This window comes from Mesoplodon bidens, assembly GCF_964165515.1.
Source record: "Mesoplodon bidens genome assembly, chromosome: 2".
Taxonomy (NCBI): domain Eukaryota; kingdom Metazoa; phylum Chordata; class Mammalia; order Artiodactyla; family Ziphiidae; genus Mesoplodon; species Mesoplodon bidens.
This window is the reverse complement of record NC_138177.1, coordinates 166344497-166350816: the sequence shown is the minus strand read 5'-3', so window position 1 is coordinate 166350816 and position 6320 is coordinate 166344497.

Sequence of the window (6320 nt, the reverse complement as noted above, 5' to 3'; positions counted from 1 at the left end):
GATTTGCTCAAGGTCACAAAACAAGCTAGAATTTGAACCCAGACCCAACCCCAGAGCCTGTGCTCTAAGAATCACAGAGTCATTTTAAAAACTAAATGAGCAACTTGTAAAAACACTTTGGAAAGCATACAAGAGAAATTAAAGACACCATTCGTAGTAAATGTCTTTTGAGTTAACTTGAAAATATTTTTCTCATCTTGATCAAAACTCTCAAGGAATCCAATGATAATATCACCTCTAGATTTGGTCACTCTTAAGACATCAAAGGTGACCAAAGGGGTCAACAAGAGGTGGTTTACAAAACTGAGTGTCCTCCTTTCTGGACAGGGTGGGCAGGCACAGATTCTGGAAGACTGTTCCCTATGAATTAGGGCAATACCAGACTCTACTCTGCCCTCAGCCAGAAGGAGCTGTGTGAAGCCCATTGCCCGGAGCAGCATCAGGAGCTGAGAAGTTGTGCTCATTCAAGACGGGTTCTGGCCAGCTCTTCCCAAAGTTTCCCATGGAACACTTATAAAGTAAGGATATTTTAGCAGAACACTACCAGGAGGTCATGACCTCCAGATTAAGGGAGACAGCCCAGCCTCTAACAAAACAACAGAGGTGTCAAATTAACTGCTACAAGAAATGATCAAAAATTGATTCCTATTTTGAATAGACAGTAAGCATTGAGTATCACAATCACAGGCTGAAATTATGAGACAAGTTGCAAGACATAGTAAAATGATCAAATGTCTTGACTGCAACTTAATATGTGGTTGGTGAATACGTTCACATGGAAGTGAAAATATTTGTTGAAATGAAACAATGCATTTATGCATTGGAGATGAGTTCGTGAAACTCATAGGAATTCTTGATGTGTTCGTTCAGGTCCTCCAATAAGCAAATGTCAAGAGGGGATTAGATGTGGGAGAGATTTATTAGGGAAAGTACCTAAGAGGGAAAACGTGCAAGGAGCCAGAGGAAGCTGGGAGAGCCAGCTGACCACAGTGCAAGTGAAATCCCCATGGAGGACAGAGGAAGGAGGGAGGGCTGGGCAGGAAACATCTTAGACTGGAGTGCAATTCTAAGAAAGTTTCAGCAGAGCCAATGGGGAGTCCTCAATGCAAAATTACCCATCACAGGACTCCCTTGCCTCCCAGGATGGCCCTGCCTTCCTGTCCTTGTTGACTCAGTCACTGCCTGGGAGCCACCCATTGGAAGTGTGGCCCCAGAGATTCTGTGGTGAAGGATTCCGGCCATTATGGTTGGGGCACACATGACACTTGGTTATGACATACCATTTATTAAAGGCGATAAGTATGTCACAGCAAGACCAATCATAGAAACGTGTTTAGTTTTTATTATGCAAGTATTTTTCCAGTACTTTTTTTTTTCCTTTATTTTTTTTTTTCTTTTTGCGGTACGTGGGCCTCTCACCGCTGTGGCCTCTCCCGCTGCAGAGCACAGGCTCTCGACGTGCAGGCTCAGAAGCCATGGCTCACGGGCCCAGCCGCTCCGCAGCACGCGGGACCCTCCCGGACCAGGGCACGAACCCGCGTCCCCTGCATCGGCAGGCGGACTCCCAACCACTGCGCCACCAGGGAAGCCCATCCAGTACATTTTAAGAGAAATAAATATCACAAGCCTTAATTGTGTTTTCCGAATACTCCATGAAGTCTCAGGAAACATTTTGGAAAATTCTGGAATCCGTGAATTCCTGGCCAAGGGATAACTGGGACTGCGGAAAGAGGACACAGGACAGAGCTGGGAGATCTGGGTTCTAGCCTGATCCTGTCACTCACTTGCTGTTGGAGCTTCTTCAAGTCACTTCATTAGTTTCCACACCTTAAAATGGATGCGAGGAAGAGGAGCTCCTATGTGTCCCTGGGAACCTGCTGTTCAGAGCCCCTTAAAGACAGACTCCTGGACAGAGGATCTATAGCAAAGTGGCTGCTTTTGTGGCATTAAAACCTTCTGGTCATGCACCTGCACCTTGTGCCCCCATGGGCGTGCCAAGCCGGGACCTCGTTCCCACCATCCTCTGCCCCTGGCTTCTCCTGAGCAGACTGGCTCAACTTCTGGTCTTGTGGTTTCCCTCTGTCAGCTGTCATAGCAACTGTGGGTGCTGGGAAGGGGGAGGCTCTGGGAGGAGCTGTGGTAGGCTGGGGGAAGGTGTCACCTTCCAAAATAACCCCCGAAGAGAGACTGGTGGCCACTTTGAAGCAGATTCTCATCACCACGCTGTTTCCAGGAAACCCCCAGAAACTGAACAAAGGAGAGGCTTTTAAGAAATGAAGCCTGGTGCAAGATCCTTAGCCTTTCTGGACAGATGGGAGACAAGCCAAGCATCTAGAAGTCCAACCAGATTTGGAGGGGGATCAGGGAGCAGAATTAGGAGGAGGGGGCAAGGTTAGTGGTGAGAAGGTCAGGGTATGAGATCCCCAAGAGGAGGGCCTGTCTCCCCCATCTGCCTAGGGGTTCCTTGAAGGCTGTGTCCTGGTCTCCCCTTGAGATGAGGAGGCCCCACAGTGTGGGCTCTGTATCTTGCATGAGCCTCTGAAATGCAGCCTCGTCCACTTGTCTGCCCAAGCCTAGCACAAAGCTTCTTCCTGTCTCCCGGAAGTCTGCCTCTGTCAGTGCCCGCACCTCTTATCTGCCCCCTGTCCCGTCCTCCACCCAGGGGTCCAGCCCCACCACACTCTTTCCAGAGCCACTGACTGATTTCCAGCTGCAACTTCCTCTGGACTTCACTGGACTTTACCTTGGCCTCCTTCTCAGCACACTTAGGCCAGTTTTTTTTTTTGTTTTGTTCGTCTGTTTGTTTTAATCTGTTCAGTCAGAATCCTTCCTTCCTCTGAGAGGGGCAGAGGCCTCTAGCTAACCCATCACCAATGTACTCCTGACAATTAGCTCTAACTCTGAGCGTATGCAAATGGTCCACAAAACAGACCGCATCCAGTAAATGATAACAGTGGCCACCCCTGACTGCAGGCTGGGCATCTGCCAGGCACAATGCTAACTTCACACCTGGCATCTCAGGTCATTCCTTCCTTCAAGACTATTACAGAGCTCCCATTGTCCTCCAGCCCTTGCTAGGTACTGGAGACACTGCAGTCAAAAGCAGACAATGATCCTTGCCCTTCTGGAGTTTACATCCTCACAGCAACTCTGAGGGTAGGCATTCTTGCTCCCATTTTCTATTACCTAAGGGAAGAAAGCCAGTAAGCAGACTCCACGCTCAAGCTCAGCCCTTTATAAGGCAGAAGGCTTCTTAAGAAACATGAGATTTTGGACTTTACAAACTGAAAGCACTAGACTAATAGGAACCGGCTTCTGCATAACACTTTCAGTTTATAAAACACTTGGCTCCTTGAAGAGATGGCTGATCTAGTGCTGGGCTGAGGAAGTACAGGTAAGCCTGGAACAGCTTGCTTTGCCAGAAAGCAAGGAAGTACTCAAAGCAAGACGAGGACACAAGGACCTGGGAACCAGTTTGAAGGGGGTCCCACTGGCCAAATTGGGGGCAATTTAAACATCAGAACAACTGATGGTAATTGATTATAGCCCATTGAAAAATGAGAAATCCATGAATCCATTCTGATATAAATAAATTTATTTTTTTTAAGTCTTTATTGAATTTTGTTACAATATTGCTTCTGTTTTATGTTTTGGTTTTTTTGGCCACAAGGCATGTGGGATCTTAGCTCCCTGACCAAGGATCCAGCCCGCACCCCCTGCATTGGAAGGCAAAGTCTTAATCACTGGACCTCCAGGGAAGTCCCCCATTCTATTATAAATAAATGAATGAATAAATGGAGAAGGAAAAGCTCTTCTAACAAATGTAGAAAGATAACGTAATTAGAAAATCACATTTGGTAAACATCAAAATAATAATCACTTTAGCCAAGGATTAATCAATGGATGCTAAAACTACGGGATGAAGGTTTGTGAGAAACAGGAACTATATCATCACAATGTATGTCCGTCCCTACAAGATACTCACTGAATACAAAGGGAGAAAAAGTAGCAACTTGGCAATGGAGGAAACTGACACCTCAACCAAGTGATTCAAGTTCAACATACAATGGTTCAAATTAATATCATTTATCTCCTGATATGATACACTGAGAAAGATATATCAACTTCTGTGATATTCCTGCCAAAAATGTAAATTTTCAATCTAATCATGAGGAAACATTAGACAAACCCAAATTGAAGGATATTCTACAAAGTAACTGGCCTACTGGACTTCCCTGGTGGTGCAGTGGTTAAGAATCTGCCTGCCAATGCAGGAGACACGGGTTCAACCCCTGGTCCGGGAAGATCCCACATGCTGCAGAGCAACTAAGCCCATGCACCACAGCTACTGAAGCACTCTCACCGTATCTAGAGAAAGCACGCGCATAGCAATGAGGACCCAACACAGGCAAAAATAAATAATAAATCAATTAATTAATTTAAAAAATAACTGGCCTATTATTTTTTTAAATGTCATGTCACAAAAGACAAAAACCAAGGAATGATTCCAGATTAAAAAGACAGAATTTAATGGAATGGGTGATCCTGGATTGATTCTGGACAAGAAATAACATTATTAGACCCTTAACAGGACAATTGAAAAGACTCGAGTAAGTTCTGTAGATCGTAGTGTATCATCCTGGCTTTGATAACTATGCTATGATTATGTTTGAGAATGTCCTTGTATTTTTAGAAAACACTCTCTGATGTGTTTAGGGATGAAGGAACATTATGTCTGCAATTTACTCTGAAATAGTTGAGTATACATAGAGAGAGGGGGAAGGGAGAGAGAATGATAACAAATGAGGTAACTTTTTAACAGTTGGGGAATCTCCGTGAAGGGTATACAGGAATTCTTTGACTCTTCTTGCAACTTTTCTATAAATCTGAAACAATCTCAAAATAAAAAGTTAAAAGAAAACATTTTACCATTAATTATCTCATTGGCTTTTTTTTTTTTTTTTTTTTTTTTTGTGGTACGCGGGCCTCTCACTGCTGTGGTCTCTCCCATTTTGGAGCACAGGCTCTGGACGTGCAGGTTCAGAGGCCATGGCTCACGGGCCCAGCCGCTCCGCGGCATGTGGGATCTTCCCTGACCGGGGCACAAACCCGTGTCCCCTGCATCAGCAGGCAGACTCTCAACCACTGCACCACCAGGGAAGCCCTCTCATTGGATTTTCATGTATAAGTTAAAAGCGAAGGTCTTATTACATCCTTATTTTACAAATGTGGGTAACAAGAGTTTGGAGAACTGAGCGTACTGGCTCAGGCTGTTCAGTTAGTGGTGAATCAGAGTTTGAGTCCAGATCTCTAAGCCTCAGAGGTTCTTCCATGTGGGTCTGAGGGATTAGTATGAGCTAGTACCGATGGGGATGTACCCCTCTTTTAGGCTCTATCTATCCTAAGAAATCACATCATTCAAACCATTCTCACCTCTCCCCGCCCATCTCAAAATACCTAAGCAACGCAAGTGGACTGGGCACACTTTGTCTACACCACCACCTGGGAAAGGGTCCATGGAGACACGTCTGACTCAGGACTAACACACATCCATGAAGTAGATGTCAAAGCCACTGAGGCCCTTAGAGCTGCTGGATGGGTCATCATAATGAAGGAATGAACTAGTGGGTGAATGGACATTGGCATGCACACAGACTTTCATTTCAGCCTAAATACCTTGGATAGTTGAAGGTGGCTCCTCTTCTGGGGGCCAGCTAAGGAAGGGCTGAGGAGGGGCAGCTCCAATGCTCTGTAGCCCTCAACATGCTTCTCCACCCCTCTTTCCAAAGGGCCCCTCCCTGGCATTCCTATAACCCATGAGCCATCGGACCACAGGCAGACTGATCAAAGGGAGAGGAAGGATCCAGGGGCCAGTTAAGGTCTGGAGCCAGCAGTCAGGCTCTGGAGTCCCACTCAGGCAGATGCAGGTCTTATTGGGCCTGGAGCTTTTATAGTTTAGGAGGCCCTCTTTAAGAAAAGAAATACAAGATGATAAATATAAAATATATAACCCAAGTGAACATTTATTTAGAATGAGAAAAGAAGTCATGATGAATCATAAATTTTATTTAACATCATAAAATATATTTGTATTATATTTGTGTTAACTAATATATTTGTATTAACTAATTGTCTGGCACACCTCTGTACTACTTTTTACCAGACTAGTGGCTGGTATTTCACATTTCAGATTTCCAACTGTGATTAAATATCTCATTTGTGGGGAATTCCCCAGAGGTCAGGGGTTAGGACTCCGCATTTCCACTGCAGCAGGCTTGCGTCTCCAATCCCTGGTCGGGGAACTAAGATCCTGCAAGCTG